Source organism: Lissotriton vulgaris, chromosome 6 (assembly GCF_964263255.1).
Source record: "Lissotriton vulgaris chromosome 6, aLisVul1.2, whole genome shotgun sequence".
NCBI classification, from domain to species: Eukaryota; Metazoa; Chordata; class Amphibia; order Caudata; family Salamandridae; genus Lissotriton; species Lissotriton vulgaris.
Window position 1 is genome coordinate 78,745,158 of NC_141694.1, and position 18,802 is coordinate 78,763,959.

Below are 18,802 nucleotides of genomic sequence, written 5' to 3' on the forward strand. Positions count from 1 at the left end.
AAATACAGCTCTCCAGAAGTAAACTGGTTATCTACTTGAAGCCTCCAACCCCCCTATCACCTCGCCCATCCCCACTGGTTATAAAATCCTTAGGAGGGACCGACCTAGTGGGAAGGAGGCGGCATCGCCATCATTTGCAATCAAAAATTTGACTGCTCTCCCATCCCAATGGAAAACATCGAAAGCGCAGTGTCCATAGACTTCTGTTGTACCTTATCCCCCCATCAAAGCATAGCTGGTTTTCTGACCTACAGACCTCCCAGTGCAATTGGAAATTTTATTACTACGCTAAATACAGCCACCACTTCCCTGGCCCTAAACACAGTAACTGCCTTATTCTGGGAGACTTTAATATGCATATGGACTATGAAACAGATCTTCAAACAATTGTTTTGTTGGAGACACTGCAGGCCTGCAACATGGTTCCATCTATTTCTTGAGCCATCCATGAGAAGGGCCATACTCTAGATCAAATCTTTCACAACTCTGTCATAATGGTAAGCCTACCTCTTCCCATTACCTGTTCTGACCACCTCCTATTAAAATGAATGATTCCTAATTCTTCCATAACCTGTTGGGCTAACGCAGGGCAGAGGGTCCCTAATTACAGGCCTTCCATAAAATATCCTTCCCGATGTTGCTGACGCCCTCGTCGTTCCACACCGGAGCTGTCTGGCAGCCCCGACTTGGACGCCTTCTTGATAGATTCATGGTTCCTAATCAACACTGATGCAGCAGTACCAGCAGTTCCCCGCTCTTCAAAGAGGTCAACCCACCATCCCCATGGTTCAGTGGTTCCCTCAGATCTAGCAAAGGTAATTATAGAAAATTTGAACGGAAATGGCATAAATCCTCTCTACCCGAGTACAGGAAGGTATACAAAGATACCTTAAAAGCTCACTACATTCTCGTGAAGGCAGAAAAGAAAAACTTCTTTCAAACCATGATAGAAAATGCCAAAAATAGGAGCGAGGAAATCTTTGGCATAGTTAAATCCTTTACCTCCCGAAAGCTGGCTCAAATGAAGGGCCATGCACAGAAGAATGGTCAAAGCAGATAGCTCAATTCATCCACAAAAAAAGTCTCTGTGATCCAACAAGCTTTTTCTAACAAGAACTGACCTCCTACCACAGTGCAAATAGTAAATTTCACCAGCTATCCCTGAGCTTCAGCTGGGAGAGTCACTGACCCTTCTCCACAGCTTTAAATCTGGCTCTCTTGCTGACCCATGTCCAGCAAATATCCTGAACCTATTAGCTCCCACCATAAACCCCACGGTAAACCAGCTCTTTAATGCTTCCCTCTCCTCAGGCAATATGTCGAAATTATGGAAGCATGCAAAGAATCTGCCGCTGATAAAAAAAGGCTAATACCAAACTGACAGGCCCTGCCAACTATAGGCCAATCGCAGTTCTTCTGGCCCTCTCATAAGTATTAGAGAAGTATGTAAACAAGGGCCTCCAAAAACACATTGAAGATGGGAAGCTCCTTCACGAGTCCCATTCCGGTTTTAGGGCCAACTACAGTATGGAGTCCGCTCTGCAGGAAGTAACAGAACCTATTAGGGGTAAACTGGACCAGGGAGGCAAAGCTGTTCTGATACTGCTCGATCTGTCGGCGGTCTTCAATACGGTTCTAAATGAACTTTAAATATACTTTACTGTCTATTATATGTCATAGTTATACAAAACCATTCCAATATGGCTGCCAAAATGGATTTGCAGGAACTTGTAGTCCTACTTTACTTTTCACTATTGCACTATTTGTATGTCTATTGCACAAACATTTCCTGACCTGTGACCAAGGTTCTTCGGGCACCGAAACGCGTCGGGTATTTGATTTGCTGCATGTTTTAAATAAATCAACACGATGCATCTAGTTACTGGGCTCGAGTGGATTCTTTCTAAGCATGGGCGGAAAATCCGTTCCGCTCGCGAATTTTGTGGATTTTTGGTAAATTCGCGATCCGCGAACGCTCGCGAATTTACCGAAAATCCGCAAATTTACACGCAGCGGATTTTTTTTTCTTGGTGATACAATTTTGCGGCGTGCGGGGTAAGTTCACAATTGCGAACATGTAGGTGCGGCGGGCAGCAACAATCTCGCACTCACGAAATTACAAAATTTGCAATTCTGCACAAGAAATCCACTAGCAAGCAGCATAGACCTTCTGAAAATGATGATTTTTATCAGAATAACTCCTCAGGTTGACATTTGCCTGCCCTTTTTTGGATTTGAGGCCTTTTGACTTTCTTTGGATCACTTTTGGATTAGAAATAAACTTTCACAAGTAAGTTTGTTTGGGGCATTACATTTGCTGTTCTGCAGAAAAACGAGTTTTGCTAAACTGAAAGCACTCAGCGGGTGCAAAAGTTTAAATTCATCATTAGTAACCATTCCCTGTAGTGCTTCCTGACTGGGGCCCCTCCAGAGTTCAGTTGCTAGTTGCAACAATTGTATGACCCTGCTCTGACCCTCACAGCGGATCATAGAATAGCTACAAGTAGGCCACGAAGGTCCTGGGAAAAAAAATTGCACTGCAACAGAAAGCAAATTACAGATAAGGAAGCAGGTGCCAGACTGGAATTTTAAAACAGTGACACATTAATAAATCAACCCCAAATTAATTCATGTCAGTTGAAGCAGGGCAGGTGTGCTTGCTTTTTCCCCCCATAATCTACAGTGATGGTGATGAACCAGAGGGTGGCATTGATGTACCAGAGGGTGGCATGGGTGAAACAGAGGGTGGCAGTGTTGAAACAGAGGGTGCTGTGAACCCGTGATGATGAACCAGACGTAGAAACAACATAGTCGCGACCGTTGCATGCCGACCAGTAAGTTCGCAATTGCGAACTGGTACAAAATCCTTGCGAACTGGCAGAAACCCTTGCGAACACTATAAAAACAAAAAAATCAGCGGATTTTGCGGATTGCGAGTTCGCAAAAACGCAAATTCGCGAACGCCAGTTTCGCAAAATTTGCCCATGCTTAGTAGATAGGGCGTCTGCCTAAGGATTTTTGCCTCTCGTGAAAATTTCTTTCAGGGTTTCGTTGTTTTGGAAGGACTGCACATGCCCCTAGATAATAATCGATGATCGATGCCCAGTGTTAGTAGGATTGCTTGCTTAGTCTGAATTCCAGCTGTACTAAAGCATTCCGGGCATGAACAGGTATCTGGAAAATGTGTTTAAATGCTCAACAATTGGCAGACTCCATGATATTAATTAGTGCCCCAAGAAAGACGAGTTGCCCGTAACAAATTGAGGAAAGTAACTTGGGATTTATAATCTTTTGAATTGGCTCGGTTGTTAGCCTGCACAGTTTGGAGTTGAGTTTGCAGAGGGGGTACGTCACTGCCTTGGCTTTTGATTCTATGAATGCAAAATGTGTTGTCAGCTTGCCATTGCTCGTGATCCAAACCCCCAGATAGTTATACTTAGTTGTTGCAGTTATTTTCAGATTACCCATTTTCCATAGTTGTTTGTTAGTCTATTCTCCAAAGATCATTGCCTCTGTTTTACTAGTGTCTGTTGTCAATTCATTTTCATCATTGTAGGTACTTAATGCGTCCAATGCTCTTTGCAAAAATGTCCTCATGTGGTCCATTAATACCATGTCATCAGCGTATTGCATGAAGAACAGTCTGGTCAGCCCAGTTTTGGGTGCTGACAGGTTTTCTTTTGATATCGATTTGTCAAGGTCTGCAGTATACAAGTTAAAAAGTAAGGGTGCCAATAAGCAACACTGTTACAGCACTAGGTCCGTGTATACCTTCTTTGTTGCTGTGTTCTGAGTTAGTTTGACACGTACCCGGTTCTGGTGTAGAGGGCAATGATGGCGTTCAGCAGCGTGGTTTGGATCCCCCAGTTTTGTATTTTTTGCCGGAGTAAATTCCTATTGACACAGTCGAACGCCGCAGAGTAGTCAATGAAGCATGCAAAAAGGGGCGCTATTTTTCCTGGGTGGACTGTTCTACAAGGTAGGTTAGGGATAGAATGTTATCCAATGTTGATGCTCCTGCCCTGAAGCCAGATTGGTAGACAGGTAGCATTCCATCCTCATTAGCCCAGTTTTGTAGATCTTGTAAGAGAAGACTTGCGTATTCCTTTGCCTCAATATCCAGAAGGGCTATCATCCTGTAGTTGGTTGGATCTCCAGGTTTGCCTTTATTATGGATTGGATGTAGTAGGGAGCCTTTCCAAGCTTTGAAGATTGCTGAGTTAATCATACAGAACTTGTATAACGGGGTGAGTATAGTTGCCCAGAACATGTCGTCCTCTTTGAATAGGTGTCCAGGTAGGCCATTGGGCTCTGGGGCTCCGTTGCTTCCGATGTTCTTTATTATTTTTAGCACACGTTGTACACATCAAGAAGTTCACTTGTTTCTTCCGTGATTGTTTGAGTTTCCCCAAGTTTGTTACCAGTAACATTGTGGGGCTGGTGCTTGTAAATGATTGTTGATAGTCTAGAAGTGTATTGTAAGAAGACCTGCAGTAGAGTGTTTTCACATGGTTGATCCATGTGTGACTTGGAACTCCATTTCGCCAGCCGAGCCCAGACAGTATGTTGATGTATAGCCAAAATTCTGCTTGTCTACTTGGGATTGAAAGACTGTGGATGTGCAGCCATTGGGAATCTTTTGTTGCCTTTTGAAGCTCCATATATTTCTTCTGTGCGTGTTCCTGGCTATCACCCGTTTTTGGAGTCCTGTTTCAAATCTTGCACATTTCTAGTTGCGGTTGGCTTGTCTCAGTGCCTTCTTGCTAAGTTGGATGTTTTTACACCTTGGCTTATGTTAACAGCACAAGATGTCTACAGACAACAGCAATTGCATTGATCCACAAAGTGTCAGGATACACTGTCTATCGCGCCTGCCACACAAACAACTACAATTCCCATGAGCCTCGAGGCTTCTTTCAGGAAGTACAACTATGGGAGGGATGCGCATCCGGGTGCGCGTTATTCCGTGTCCTGTTCGTTTCGAGCGTGAGAGCGGCTGCTCTACACGCTGATCCCTGGATCCTGTATCTGCCGTTTGAAGAGCGACGGTGCTGGTCTCCGGTGTACTCCTACCCAAATCTCCTGCCGAGAGGTTTGAGACTTACCCGAAGGTATAGTGGCATTTTAGCTCCACCGCCCCAGGCGGCTCGCATTCCTGCTTTCGTGACCTGTTCTGGTTTTGGTATTCTGAAGCTAGAGAATGCTTCCTGGAGACTTCCTGATTTGAGATTAGCGGAGCGCGGAGGCGGTCAAATCCACGCGTTACCATACTGTAATATTCATTTATGTTGGTGTAGGTAGCGGGGCACGGTAGTGTGGTTAACTACGTGTCACCGTTACATTCCTGGCTTTTAACTGGCTATTTACTGGGAGCAATACCAGCGGGAACGTTGTGGTGAGGCTAACTACACGTCCCTAGGATCTATGTTCTTGTTTTGTTAAAGGAGCACATGAACAGAATTCAGTAGTGGTCGCAACTACGTTTTACTGTTGTGAAAACCTTATGTACTGGTGGGTCATTATTTGTGATTCCTCTGAAGTGAAGAGAGCGGAGTGTTGTAGTTCTTGCTTCCTACACACTACCGTTTCCATGGAACATTGTCTGGAACATATTTACTGTATTTAAGGAATACTTGGACCCCCATTTATACATTGAGTCCTTCAAACAGTTAGTGGATATTATTACAGGCTGTGACTGAAGGGCTGTGTTGGTTTACTATCAAGGGCTTGGTCTTTCTTGTTCTTCAGGTATATATTTACTTCATTATATTTAGCGAGAATTGATGAGAGTAGAATGGTGTAGCATTAAGCACTTATGTGATACATGTCTTGTTTTCTGTTACAGGTATCCTTTCCCAGCTGACCCTAGCCTTTCCCTTCCCTCATTTTTTATTTTAGTTTGTTATTTTTCTCCCTCGCCTAATGACTCGAACACCCTGTATTATTACATTCAGGGTGTTGGTGACATTTGGAGGTGGAACCATTGTGCAGCGACTGGATCCCGTGGAGTAGACCTGACACAAAGATGAGGAACCAAGGGAATCGATGTGAATTATATCGACCAATATCATTGCTTAATGCAGATACAAAAATATTAGCTAAAACCCTGGTGAGTAAACTACGGGGTGTAATTACTGATCAAATTCATCTGGCCCAAACCGGATTTGTACCCCGAAGATCCATCAAACTTAGGGCCTGAATTAATTTTGGGTGGACGGACCGTTGTTTTGCCAGGGCATCGCCCTGGTGGAGGGACTGCTCGACAACTTTATAAATAGCCACCCAGCTGGTGTCGCATGACAAGGGGAGTATTTAGCAGTTTTCACTGCCCCTTACTGACAGAGTTTTTCTGGCAGTGACAAGCAGTGAAAACTGACCTGTTATTCCGCCCATCTGATTCAGATAGGCGGAATTACAGATCTGCCACCAAAGACCCTTACTCCCCGTCGGAGAGGTATAATCATGGAGGAAATGGAGTAGTCTCCGCTGTGATTAATCCTAATCCCAATCTGCAAATAAATTTGGTGGGTAGTAAGGTTACTCCGTTGCTATTGTGATGGAGAATCCACACCACCAAGAATGAAATCAGGCTCTAAATTTTAGACGGCTCTACAATAACATAGTCATGGCTAAAGGAGTAAAAGAACTGGTAGACGTGGACTCAAACAAGGCTTTAGATTCTGTAGAATGGCCATTTCTATTTGCCATTGTTTAAAAAGTGGGAGTAAGACCTATATTTATAAACTGGATGAAACCTCTTTATGATACACCCACTGGCGAAAGTGAGAACCAACATGACACTTTCTCTGGAGCTCTCAATCAGCAGAGGTAGCCAAAGGGCTGCCCCTGTCGCCAATGTGGTTTGTCATGGCTATTGAGCCATTAGCAGAGCGGATCCTTAAAGCAGCACAACTACAGGGTTGGGTTTGGGAGGGAGGATGGGACAAACTAATATCCCTAAATGCTCCCAGGATATTAGTCTATGCAGCTAACCCTGAAACCTCCTGAAATGGACTAAATGAAATATTGAAAAGGTATCATAAATACTCTGAACTAAATAGGAATGGGGAGAAATCCCTGATTTATCAATGGGGTGGGGCGGATACCAGAAGAGAACTTGCCATTACCACTTAGAATAGGTGATTTCTAATATCTGCTGGGAATATCTGTTTTATGGAATCAAAGGAATAAAGATTGAAGAAAACAAAAATAAGTGGACTATATCTTGAAACTTTTTGTTTGGACAATTCCTATAGAATGCTACCTTGTCATGTGTTTCCTTTTTTTTACTCTATAATTAGTAGAGTCGGATATACTGAGGGTTTATAACTTATGCCCTAATTGTTATAAATACTAGCCTACAGGAGTGCTGTCAAAAGTCTCTCAATTTTGTTTAGAACAGAGACCCACCAATTAAAATATTTGGGACTGTAAATTTCAAAAAACAGTAAAGCACACTATGATGGTAATGTAGCCCTCTTGACGGCCAGGCTAGAAGTGGGCATAGTGCGTTGGGATCACCGGCTGATCTCTACTCTCATTAGACACTCCCCCTCTACTTTCAGTGATTCATACACGGCAAGCACTAAATCCCCCCCCCCCCCCCCCCCCCCCAGAACTCCCATATGGGGGGTACACAATTGAAAGTAGTAATCATGTTTCCAGGATTCAAGGAATGGCTCAACCCTAGAAGATGTATGGAACGCGAACAGAATAGAGCCCTATGAAAGAATGCGAGATGGGCCCGCCACAGTTATACAAATGCCTCCATGCGTCTCATGCTGTGCAATCCAGGATATCAGCAGAAGAAACGACCAACAAGAAGAATGAATACAAAAGCCATATCAATTACATATAGTCCACGAATGATATGATAAACATACTAAAAGTCCTACAAGGGCTGAGGGAAAAACAAGCTAAAAGTGATTGAGACTTAGACAATCACAACTAGGAGGATGCACTTAGATTCCAGAGAGGCGTGGCAATGAAAACTGTGGACTCACACAGCTCAAAATACTGTACAGAACATAGCAGAGCAGAATATTAATATACAAATGAATCAGGGCCATGAACAACAGATGCCTACGAATCTGTGAACAAAAAGAGGCCCATGTTTGCATACCCTAGGGGACCGCCCCAGAGACACTGGCGGGCAATCACTGAAAGAAGACGAGAGGACGCCCCTGAAACTACCATTGAGATGCATGCCTCCCTTTTACTATGGGAAATATGAAAAGGCACAGGTACATTAATACCAGAATACAGGGCTGGAAGAGAGGTGTGCACATGTTTATGCTAATGGAAAAGAAAATATACAATGAACGGAGATGCCCCAAAAATATTCAAAAAGTATGGGGAGGCTGGAGGATGGAGCTTGATCCACGCGTTACCATACTGTAATATTCATTTATGTTGGTGTAGGTAGCGGGGCACGGTAGTGTGGTTAACTACGTGTCACCGTTACATTCCTGGCTTTTAACTGGCTATTTACTGGGAGCAATACCAGCGGGAACGTTGTGGTGAGGCTAACTACACGTCCCTAGGATCTATGTTCTTGTTTTGTTAAAGGAGCACATGAACAGAATTCAGTAGTGGTCGCAACTACGTTTTACTGTTGTGAAAACCTTATGTACTGGTGGGTCATTATTTGTGATTCCTCTGAAGTGAAGAGAGCGGAGTGTTGTAGTTCTTGCTTCCTACACACTACAGTTTCCATGGAACATTGTCTGGAACATATTTACTGTATTTAAGGAATACTTGGACCCCCATTTATACATTGAGTCCTTCAAACAGTTAGTGGATATTATTACAGGCTGTGACTGAAGGGCTGTGTTGGTTTACTATCAAGGGCTTGGTCTTTCTTGTTCTTCAGGTATATATTTACTTCATTATATTTAGCGAGAATTGATGAGAGTAGAATGGTGTAGCATTAAGCACTTATGTGATACATGTCTTGTTTTCTGTTACAGGTATCCTTTCCCAGCTGACCCTAGCCTTTCCCTTCCCTCATTTTTTATTTTAGTTTGTTATTTTTCTCCCTCGCCTAATGACTCGAACACCCTGTATTATTACATTCAGGGTGTTGGTGACATTTGGAGGTGGAACCATTGTGCAGCGACTGGATCCCGTGGAGTAGACCTGACACAAAGATGAGGAACCAAGGGAATCGATGTGAATTATATCGACCAATATCATTGCTTAATGCAGATACAAAAATATTAGCTAAAACCCTGGTGAGTAAACTACGGGGTGTAATTACTGATCAAATTCATCTGGCCCAAACCGGATTTGTACCCCGAAGATCCATCAAACTTAGGGCCTGAATTAATTTTGGGTGGACGGACCGTTGTTTTGCCAGGGCATCGCCCTGGTGGAGGGACTGCTCGACAACTTTATAAATAGCCACCCAGCTGGTGTCGCATGACAAGGGGAGTATTTAGCAGTTTTCACTGCCCCTTACTGACAGAGTTTTTCTGGCAGTGACAAGCAGTGAAAACTGACCTGTTATTCCGCCCATCTGATTCAGATAGGCGGAATTACAGATCTGCCACCAAAGACCCTTACTCCCCGTCGGAGAGGTATAATCATGGAGGAAATGGAGTAGTCTCCGCTGTGATTAATCCTAATCCCAATCTGCAAATAAATTTGGTGGGTAGTAAGGTTACTCCGTTGCTATTGTGATGGAGAATCCATACCACCAAGAATGAAATCAGGCTCTAAATTTTAGACGGCTCTACAATAACATAGTCATGGCTAAAGGAGTAAAAGAACTGGTAGACGTGGACTCAAACAAGGCTTTAGATTCTGTAGAATGGCCATTTCTATTTGCCATTGTTTAAAAAGTGGGAGTAAGACCTATATTTATAAACTGGATGAAACCTCTTTATGATACACCCACTGGCGAAAGTGAGAACCAACATGACACTTTCTCTGGAGCTCTCAATCAGCAGAGGTAGCCAAAGGGCTGCCCCTGTCGCCAATGTGGTTTGTCATGGCTATTGAGCCATTAGCAGAGCGGATCCTTAAAGCAGCACAACTACAGGGTTGGGTTTGGGAGGGAGGATGGGACAAACTAATATCCCTAAATGCTCCCAGGATATTAGTCTATGCAGCTAACCCTGAAACCTCCTGAAATGGACTAAATGAAATATTGAAAAGGTATCATAAATACTCTGAACTAAATAGGAATGGGGAGAAATCCCTGATTTATCAATGGGGTGGGGCGGATACCAGAAGAGAACTTGCCATTACCACTTAGAATAGGTGATTTCTAATATCTGCTGGGAATATCTGTTTTATGGAATCAAAGGAATAAAGATTGAAGAAAACAAAAATAAGTGGACTATATCTTGAAACTTTTTGTTTGGACAATTCCTATAGAATGCTACCTTGTCATGTGTTTCCTTTTTTTTACTCTATAATTAGTAGAGTCGGATATACTGAGGGTTTATAACTTATGCCCTAATTGTTATAAATACTAGCCTACAGGAGTGCTGTCAAAAGTCTCTCAATTTTGTTTAGAACAGAGACCCACCAATTAAAATATTTGGGACTGTAAATTTCAAAAAACAGTAAAGCACACTATGATGGTAATGTAGCCCTCTTGACGGCCAGGCTAGAAGTGGGCATAGTGCGTTGGGATCACCGGCTGATCTCTACTCTCATTAGACACTCCCCCTCTACTTTCAGTGATTCATACACGGCAAGCACTAAATCCCCCCCCCCCCCCCCCCAGAACTCCCATATGGGGGGTACACAATTGAAAGTAGTAATCATGTTTCCAGGATTCAAGGAATGGCTCAACCCTAGAAGATGTATGGAACGCGAACAGAATAGAGCCCTATGAAAGAATGCGAGATGGGCCCGCCACAGTTATACAAATGCCTCCATGCGTCTCATGCTGTGCAATCCAGGATATCAGCAGAAGAAACGACCAACAAGAAGAATGAATACAAAAGCCATATCAATTACATATAGTCCACGAATGATATGATAAACATACTAAAAGTCCTACAAGGGCTGAGGGAAAAACAAGCTAAAAGTGATTGAGACTTAGACAATCACAACTAGGAGGATGCACTTAGATTCCAGAGAGGCGTGGCAATGAAAACTGTGGACTCACACAGCTCAAAATACTGTACAGAACATAGCAGAGCAGAATATTAATATACAAATGAATCAGGGCCATGAACAACAGATGCCTACGAATCTGTGAACAAAAAGAGGCCCATGTTTGCATACCCTAGGGGACCGCCCCAGAGACACTGGCGGGCAATCACTGAAAGAAGACGAGAGGACGCCCCTGAAACTACCATTGAGATGCATGCCTCCCTTTTACTATGGGAAATATGAAAAGGCACAGGTACATTAATACCAGAATACAGGGCTGGAAGAGAGGTGTGCACATGTTTATGCTAATGGAAAAGAAAATATACAATGAACGGAGATGCCCCAAAAATATTCAAAAAGTATGGGGAGGCTGGAGGATGGAGCTTGGACTGAGACGGGATTAACAGAAGGATAGACAACATAAAAAAACGTTAAGGCTTGATGAACATGGTAATCGATGGAGCCCTTCCCCATCCCTTTGTAAGTTTGTGAAATGCATGAATGAATGCTGTTTTCACCCCTATACCATAACATATTATGTACATCGTAAATTGTGAGGACGTAAGACATAACCTGTGTGATAGTGTTCCTACATTTAGCAATTTCACAGGGATCTGTATTGAAGTCCAGAAGAAAGCCAGCAGATTCAGCCTGGACTTGAGTGGCTGAAACATGTAGACCTTGTATGTAGGTTATGTAGGGGATCCATAATTTAAGCCCATTTGACATCCCTCCTGTTTTTAACCTTACCCACCCAAGTAACCATAAATCTAATAGATTTTTCCAGGAGACTTGAGATAATTTCAGACTTCCCACAAATCCCACTGAGAGCCCCCTCCCCCGTGAGGCTGGGCACACCCAGACACTGTTGGTGCTCTGAGTGAGTATTCTATGATGAAGCTTGCCACTGGAGTATCCTAGAAGGTGGCAGGCCTTTACCAAAATATAAAAGGATTCCAAGATTAGGAGAGGCATCATTCTGGCTCCATTCCCCACTTTGTTTACTACTATTCTTAGGCAGACAAACCATAGAAATGTCACACATAAGCAATCTAAAACCTGGGCAGCCGTGCAGTTCCCAACACACCCTCATACGCTTGCCGCCCTCTTGACCCTTACCTGCGGCCACTAGTGAACAGCAACACAAGCTTCTGTTTAGTTGGGTAAACAGGGTTTACAACGCATTGTTTACAACGCATTGTTTACAATGCATGCCATTACAACGCAAGTCGTTACGACGCGGTGTTATATCGCATGCCATTACAACGCAAGTCATTACAATGATTCGCTGTAGGGGGCAGAAGGTGTTGGATTGGTTGGATTTTCAATCCAACACCTTCCCTACTGTTTCACACACTGGAGTTGGAATAGTAAATTATTCTATTCCAAACTCAAGCGCCCCCCTACAGCAAGTCGCTGTAACAACTTGCGTTGTAAACGCACGCGTTGTAACGCATGGTATTCGTTTAGTTGCTGTGTACTAATATTCAGATTTTTTTTTTTAAATAAACGGGCAAGCATTTATTAACTTGCAAATAAATGCTTTTCCATTTATTTAACTTTTTTTAGACCTCCTTCCATCATCTCTGACCCACCCAGACCCCCTACCACCATTCAGCTGGCATCAGTGTGGCCCTCGGTCACACCACAGACCTTACTTTGTGGCTTTTAGAACTTGGCTCGCTTTGCAATCTGCTGTCTGTAGAGTGAAAAGAGGGAACCGGATGCAAAGCAAAATAAAGAGGCCTAGTACCTGTTGAGCAGCTGAAAACAGACACAGAAGAATTGGGGGAGCTGCATCTCACCCCGGGTCTTCCTCAGCACATAGGTAGATAACCAGTGCTCTTACTGGAGGGCTGCATTTAGAAGAGCGTCATATCACAATTATAATTTTTATTTAGTCGCACTGCAAACTAACGTGTCTACTGGAACTTAATAACTGTTATTTTACATGCATTATCAGTGCTAAGTCTTTTACATGGAACTCAGAGCCCAATTGTAACCGAGTATCTACCTCTGAAGGATGAACGGCAAGGTGAGCCGGAGATACAAAATCAGTCCCATTGAGGACACCATGTTTCCTGTCCATGGCTTTTTGCTTCCAATTCATTTTTTTAGTCTCACATATTAAATACATGCCTAGGCCTGGAAAAATGAAGTCATTCCAGCAAAGGTAGTTCCTTGCTGCAGTTTGCGTGTCCTGCAAGGTACACACAGGTGTGTGCCAGGAGAGCTCAGCTCTGTATTAAAGTGATCTCTGCTTACGTATGTGAACGTGCTGTTATGCCCCCCTCAGCCCTGGGTCTTACCTGTTCAGGAGTCCCCATTCAGATGTGAGACCATCGGCCAGGTTTGGCTTTTACATTTGCTTCACTTCACATTCATGTAGGTTTTTTCCTGTTACAAGTACCAGTAACAATGAACGTACGCTGAAAATGCCAGAGTGATCCCAAGGCAGCTGGAACAAGTTTAGCCATGTGCGTGTTTTCGCTTTGCATTGTGGTACTTGTAGTTTTTTCTCGTTAAGAGTAGAGGATTACATGTCCTAGGTCAAATTCAAAGATTTTATTTGATTCAGACCTCACAAGAGATCAACAAATACAGATATTTAAAATTATTATTCATTGGGCTTGAGTAAAACTATTGAATTTCTGATTAAAAATGAATAATTAGTACTATCTATACAACATACAGTTAAATAAAAAATACCAAAGCGTTTTTTTAAATAACATCAAAAAGCTTTAAAAAATATTTTAAATAAATGATAACATACATATTCATTTGAGGGAGAGTTACACGGCATAATTAGATCTTGAGCTAACATGGCGCTGTATCTTAACTGCATAGTTGATAAGCGGCTAAGTGATGGAGACATTTTCCTGGCATTTTTAACTCTGACACTGTGATGGGAAAACCCAAGTATAGAAGCCAGACGGGGGGACCTGCTCACCACACCTGTCCCGGGGGCAGAATCTGCCCAGGAGATGGTCCTGCCCTGTGTGGGGTCGGCAGCACTGAGGGCGGGGTACTCACCCCGGGCGGCATCGCCGGCCCCACCGCCAGAGACGTTTCAAGGCATGGGCAAAGTGGTGCCTGGGGCCCATGGTGGCCCCAGCCTTTTAGGGCCCCCCTGAAAGAGACAGCTCTCTTCTGCAGACAGTCTAGCCCGGATGACCTTGAATCATTCTTAAACCGATTGTTTTAAATACAGTTTTCCTCAGTATGTTGTTTATGTGGGTGATGTGCGAAAGTCTATTACCCACATTTGGCAGAGAAAGGTTTGTTTATGTTTCATGCAACAGCCATAGAAAAACTTTTCAGATCAAAAGGGAACCCACATATTAGAAATGGGAGGATGCAACCCAGAATATATGTAGTAATATTACTGAGCTTCTTCTGTTATAATATTGAAAACTCACGTGACTATTCCTAAATATTAGCCTGAGCACTGTCAGTGATCTGCCCAAAGACGCCATAGGGCTGAAATGTTATCATGAAATCAAAGCTGTTCCATACGTTTGGCCCAGGGCCCCCAAATGCGTAAGATGTCCCTGCCCTCTGCCCCCGCGGCTCCGATCCCAGCCTAGGGTGCGTCCCGGGCAGGGGCTGGGCCGTCTCCGGGGCCCGCTGCCTGTGCCTCCGCATTGGGACAGTTGGCGAGGGCACTGGGCCACGTGATTTGATCTGATACCGTGCCCAGTCTGCACCGCCTCCAGGGCATTCTGACCTGCGACGTCAAGTGGTACAAAGTGCAGCCAGGAGGGGTGGGCAGAGCCCTCAATGAACAGGAAGAGCCGAGCCCAGGCTCTGACTGGGCTCTAAGAGGCAAAGCCGAGCCGAGCCGAGCCGCGGAAGAATCATGCAAGTAAATCATGCAACAAACATCTGTGAAAAATACGCTTAAGTGTCTTCAAAATACAAACACGTTTATTTCTTTCACATACTGCAGCGTTTCATCTTAGTACATCTGATTGGATGACTGCATCAAGAGGCCCTTGCCATGCCGTTGATGAAACGAGGGGCGGGTCACTCGTCATGAGCACGCCGTGATGTATGGCCTAGATTCCTAGCTGGAGCAACGTTCTGATATATATTAAATAGAACACGAGATGTTCGTTCAACACACGTACCAAACTTGCACATTGCAAGATCTCTCATTCGTGATATTAAAAAGCAGGCCCCGCCAAATAAAACCCTTGTCAAGGATCACACAGGTTTATGAAGCGGCCGCCAGGATTGAGTCCAGGCCCCTTAGTTCCACACTGGAGTATCTCTTTCTCTTGCCCGTTGCACATCAGATGTTGCTGCTTTGCCCAGTAGATAAGAGAGTGGGGGCAGACAGAAGCCCCATGAAAGCTCTGCGCGCTTTGGCTCGAAGGTCCCGGGGGCCTCGAGCTGAGCTAGAGCCGGGCATCAGGCTCCAGCCTTCAGTGGTACCCCCACTGCCAGCTGCAGAGTTGAAGGAATGATACACCAAATGAAAACAATGGTCGATGGGAACGGGGATGCTGTCCGCAAGGCGGTGGGGTGAGTGAGCATGTGGGTGCGGCTAAAATATAACATATTCTGTAACATTTTCGGTCTTTGTTTCACCTTCTGGTAACTACATATACAATAATACACAGCTTGAACGAACATGAATATGTTAATCAGTGGGAAATGCGCTCTCATATATTATGAAACCTCTATCAGTTAATACAACCAATAAATCCTGGTTGGTCAATGGAGAATAGGGACTTCTGTTTAGTGCTACAAGGCCCCAGTCTGTGACAGAAAGCACTGTGAACATGTAAGTAAATATTTTAAACTTGCGGTACATATAGGAGAGGCTGCTACTGAATACGCAAACATGTTCAAGATGAAAAGTGTTTCCAAACTCTAGTTCTTCTGCAGGCTGGACATAGTGCAGTTGTTTTTTTCACAGTTTAGCTGGCAGCTCCCTTCCAATGCCTCTCAAAAAGAATGAATGTGCATCACCGTCAAGTAAAGCCAATGCCAGCTTCCAGGCGCCTTAACCTTTGCACATTGACCCTTCTTTCAGTCAAGCAGGCACCCTGGCAAGAAGGCTTGCTTGGCTGCTGGCCCTCAGGAGGCTCCCTGAAGGACACTTCAGCTGCAGCATTTCAACTCTCCCGGGACGCTTGACTCTTTGCAAGAAGTAGGGGAACTCTTCACTTAAAATGAAGAAATGTATGGTCACATCATGTCCCGCAGATCCTCCCACTTCGACCACTGAATGAAATCCTGCTTTAAAAGAGACCCCAAGCACTGAGGTGACTACTATCTGGGAATGAGCCTGCTAAAGGTACCATGTAGGTGTGCTTGATATAAGTATGGTGAATTCACCAGTTACCTTAGCATTATGGAATAGATGTGGATTGTGGTAGAATAACTGGTCCTAGCAAAAACCACAAGCATTTGGGAACATAAGGGGCAGAAACATGTTGTAGCGGAACAGGAAGGAACGCTACGATGAAGCATGCCGCCAAGGGTTACCCCTGGCGGGTGAGAGCTCTTTAAAGCGAAAAGAGTCTGTTCTCCTTAGGTCGACACCAGGATTCTTATTGGCCTAATCAAGTTGGGCTGTTCCTAGCAGGAGAGCCAACTTCAACATTCCCAGGGGGTGCTGAGCTATAGGTCTCAACCTTTGGCCTCCGTGATATTATCAGAAGTGATTTCACAGGATGTGCTGTCATCAGCAATTATATGGCACTGAGGAAACCACTGAATAGATAGAAAAGGTGTTTTCAGCTTTAGAGCAACATACCAAAGTTCCTTCAACACCATTATGCAACAAAATGGCCTCTAAAGCTTTAAGCGGCTATCATTAACTCCTTGGGCTACAGAAATCCACAACTATTTCGCAGGTAGCATTTCCTGAGTCAAATTTCTCACCGTTGGACATAGGCTTACAATTCGGAAAGTGGGCCAAACATCTGAACTGCTGGACAATCCCACAAAAACTGAATGGTTGGACACTGTACTTTAGACACAGAAGGTGGGCCTAGTAGCATTTGTTTTGACCAACTTTTATAGAATGTTAGACCGAAACATGTTGATATACATGGCATGTTAACAGGTACACATAATCACCTTATACAAAAAGGTGTAAAGGGTGAGGGTGTACAGCTGCTGCAACCCTCTAAATTGCTTAAAAACCATTATGTTTCAGTTTAAACCATCTGACTGGTATAAACTATTAAAATTCATAGGAAAAAACAACGTGTGCGAGTGCCATGGACAAATGGGTAATTGAAGAAATGTGTATTGGATACATGTGAGATGGCTGAGAGATCTAAACCAATGGGAAGGGGTGATACATCTAAGAGAGGGTGTGCATAATAGGAAGTAATACCCAGGCCACCTAAGCAGTTATCCATTTACCATTTCAGCAAACAAATGTGTGGAAACAAATGTGCAACAGAATCGCCAAATGTGAAAAAAATGGTTATGTTGCAGAATCCCCTTATGAGCAAAAATAAATGCAAAGCTCCTCAAAACAATCAAAGAGAATAAAGGCCTTGCTAACAAAAATGAAACTTAATTCATAACAAATAGTCCGCAATAAATGCTAAGTAACATCAAAATAGCCATAGCCACATCTTTCTGCAACTATGAACCACCATGAATTGAATAGTGCTCTGTAATAAGCTAAAAGAAAGTTCAAAAGTCGCAAAAGAGCAAGGCCCAATCTTCCGAAAACAACTCAGACAGTGAGTTCTAAGCAGTTTTTCCTTGAACATGTTCCTGTTACATTAATTCGTGCTTTCTTCTTGGTAGTAATAGCTCAGTCAAAGAGCATGTGGTTCCAAGCTACTGCACAACTGAATTGCTTCAGGGCACTCACTCACAATAAGATATTGGAACTGAAGTATACGAAGGCAACGGTCCTAGCCTAGGATCACACAATTTTGGTCAGGCAGAGTAGCTGGGATTCAAAACACAAGCCACCTGAAAAAATGCTGCAACATGGAAGGATATATACAGCTGCAAAGACTGACTGTCCCCCTCCCAGCTCCATACCTTCCAGTCAACCAGATGTAGAACCATGTAATCAAGAAGTCATACCCCAATATACAAAAAAAGCAGAAAGTACTTTTAAACTAAGACGGATTTGGGAACCCTCACAATTTAGTATTTTCTTGCAAAAATGAAAAATTATGCTCAGCTTTTGGACAAAAAGCTAAACCTGAAACACTGACCTCAGCCTGCACACCTCCTGCAGGAATCTTGCCTCGAGGAACAGCCACTGCCTCCAGGCATCACCCTGCTAGATGCATACCACCCCTCTCTCCTCCTTCAGGAAAAAAACATAAAAACCACGTCAGTACCATGCAGACGTGTATCAAAAAAACAATGGAATGTGCTTTTATCTCTCAGGGTCTGGTGGGAGGCGGCTGTCTGCATAAACTGGAGAAGCTGAACTTGAACTTTTCTCCAGCAGCCGACACGCCTGTATAGATGAGGGGACTGAGAGCAGGAGGGAAGAGCCAAAATGAAGGGGCGATTTAGAGACTTAGGGGGTCATTAGGATTGCGGGCGAATCGGCACCGCCCGTATGGCGGTGGCTATCCGCCCGCGAAAAACCTCCGCCCGCTCTGCATTTACCCCCCCCACATTACCATGGCAGGGGGGACCCCGGCAGACGGAAAGACCATCTGCCAGTATTTCCACCCGGTCGCAGAGTCGACCG

The 18,802-nt window shown here is 44.0% G+C and overlaps 1 long non-coding RNA gene across 1 annotated transcript in view; it reads right to left on the reverse strand.

The window, feature by feature from the left end:
- Window positions 1-18,440, reverse strand: part of LOC147706824 (uncharacterized) — a 31,619-nt gene extending 13,179 nt beyond the window's left edge. Inside the window, exon 1 of the long non-coding RNA XR_015296594.1 lies at window positions 18,312-18,440. This is a non-coding gene — a long non-coding RNA (uncharacterized LOC147706824). The remainder of the gene's footprint in view (window positions 1-18,311) is intronic.
- Between the last annotated feature and the right edge of the window lie 362 nt (window positions 18,441-18,802).